Below are 2,827 nucleotides of genomic sequence, written 5' to 3'. Positions count from 1 at the left end.
TATATATATACATACATGCATATATATATATATATATATATATATATATAATATAGATATAGGGCAGGGAATTGCCAATCAATTAATAAATTAATAATTAACAATTTTGCCAAGTAGTTCAGTATGCAAAAAAAACCTTTATCGGTAAACCATTTATAATTATAAATATATAGGGATCAGCATGAGTTGCTTCACCAACATACTGAAAATTTAGAAATAGCAGTTAAAGAACTACTAATTCTAACTACAATTTTTTCTCCAACGGATGGCAATATTTATGGCCCACATAGAACAACGGAAGAGAAAATAAACGAAAACAAACCTGCCGTTATTATTATGTATATAAGATATATTATTTAGTAGGAAGATAATTATTTGGCTAGTCATAGAGTGACCAATGATTTCGCACCCATAAAACACTTAGCCTTATTGACAGCTCAACAGATTCCATTTGCCATGGACAACATGTCATCTATAAGGCTAAGTACTTTATGGGTGTGAAACCACTGGTCACTCTATGACCAACTATATCATTAACTTCCTAAAAATATATTACTGCTCTAACGTTTGGCGAGTGCTTCTTTTTTGGATATATGATCCAACTATATATAATGCATTATATATATTATATTATATTTTATAACATGGGTGTCTGCATGTGTGTGTGTGTGTGTGTATTCTTTATACACACACACGCACACCTAAAGGAACAATAAAAAGTTGTAACAAAACAATGTAACCAAACACTGTAAATAAACGTATTTTCTCTTTTTATACACCCACCTATTCATACACAGATTTGTGTATGTATATACAGTACTACATTGTACAATACAACTATTCTACTTCTCAGTCGGGTGGTCAGCGCTGGATTAACCATTAATCAAAATAAGTATGTGTTTAGGGCATCAAAGGAAGTGGGAGCACCATAGAAATGGTAAATGGTTTACAGCACAAAAGAAATCATTTTAAACTTACTAATATAATAACTAAGGTAGTGTATATATGATCAGAAATATAATTTCAAAGTGTTCATGGTGTCAAAGTGAGGATTTGATTGAAAATGTAAACGACCGTGTGAAGTGAGGTGACGAGAATGGCTCCTTCGCACATCACACAGTCGATACAATAAATATGAAAAGAATAAATGCCAGAAGGAAAAGAGAGACACAACTGGGTAGAATATTTAAGAGAATATTATATTTATATGTTAACATGTGTGTGCGATAAGTACAGAGCATTGAAAGAGTCTATAATATGATGATAGAAGAATGTTCAGACACAAGGATGATATATACCAGTTCGTAGTCAAGGTACATGATAGTTGAAATGCTGTATCAAGAAGTTGTGGCTGTAATGCAGAGCCAGTTGAGGTACATGTCATACATGAAGTTGTGGCTATGTTGCTGCTGCCGGTCACTTGTTACAGGAGGTCTTGCAGGTTGTATTTGCTGTTAACCATGGTGAAGTAATTCCCAAACAGTGTTGTGTTGGAACCTGCGCGAGTGTTGCTGGTTGTTGTGTACGTAGAGAGATGATATTGACAATGTTGAGAAAACGGAAGCGATGAAGAAAGAGATTGCCATATACTGTTGGTCGAGTGTTGATGAGTCTCCATGTGGCTGCTGTTGTATTGTCGCTGGAACTGACTGTGTCCTGTGTGGTCAGTGGCTAGACCTCAAAAGGTCTGGAACCGAAAGACCTTGACTCAATCTGTCGCTAGAGTTTTATAGTGAGCAGTCAGCATAAACTGAGGTTTAGAAGAGACTGTCTCACATGACCTTATCAGAAGGCTGCGATTGGTCGGGTTGCATATTGGCACGCAATAAAGCAAGAGACAAATTGCGCCAATACCAACCAATCAGAGTGATGGACACAACAGGGTCCAAAAGGGCGGACTAAGGCTAGCTGTTATCTACTCCGTTCGTATTTATGTATATATAACAGAGAGAGAGGAATTCCTTCAAGTGTACGTACCAAAGACTTTACAATTAGAAGAAAGTAGGAGAAAATATTTGAAATATAAAGTGGAAGCATAAAAAGATAAAATAAAAATTTTCTCCCATCTTACTCTTAGTTTTGTTTCATTTTGTAAAACAAAAAAACAGAATCATTTTATGGCTTATTGGTTAAATTTTGAATTATACATGTATGGTAGCACCAAAATCTTTTAAGTGCTTAGGGCCTCAATGGGTCTTAATCTGGTCCTGAAGGTGGTTCACCAGTCTTTTGAGTTACATTGTAATCTTAGAAGTGGTAGTGCCATGTAAAAGGCACCTAATATGGTTTGAAAAATTGTTGGTGTTAGGAAGGGCATCAAATTGTAGAAACCATGACAAAACTGAAACATTGGAATAAGACATAGTCCTCTAACACTTTGGATCTTGTCACACCATGTGTCCATACAAGTATGGCAGATAGGCATGAAGTGATGATGATGGTAATGCTGCTGTTGCTGCTGATGATGATAGGAACAATGATGATGATGATGAAAATGATGTTAACGATGATGAAGATGATGGACAGCAGTAATTACAATGATGAGGTGGATGAAGGGGAGGAGAAAGAGAATCGGGATGGTAGTGGTGGTGGTAGTGGTGGTGGTGGTGGTGGTGCTGTTGTTGTTGCTGTTGCTGCTGCAAAATGCTGCTGCTAGTGCTGCTCCTAATGCTGCTGTTAACGCTGCTGCTGTTGCTGCTGCTGCTGCTGCTATTACTGATGACGATGACGATGACGATGATGATGATGATGATGATGATGATGACGATGACGATGACGATGACGATAACGATGATGATGATGATGATGATGATGATGATGATGATGA

The sequence above is a fragment of the Octopus bimaculoides genome, chromosome 16 (genome assembly GCF_001194135.2).
Source record: "Octopus bimaculoides isolate UCB-OBI-ISO-001 chromosome 16, ASM119413v2, whole genome shotgun sequence".
NCBI lineage: Eukaryota > Metazoa > Mollusca > Cephalopoda > Octopoda > Octopodidae > Octopus > Octopus bimaculoides.
The sequence above is the reverse complement of the archived record's forward strand: the minus strand, read 5'-3'. Positions refer to the sequence as shown.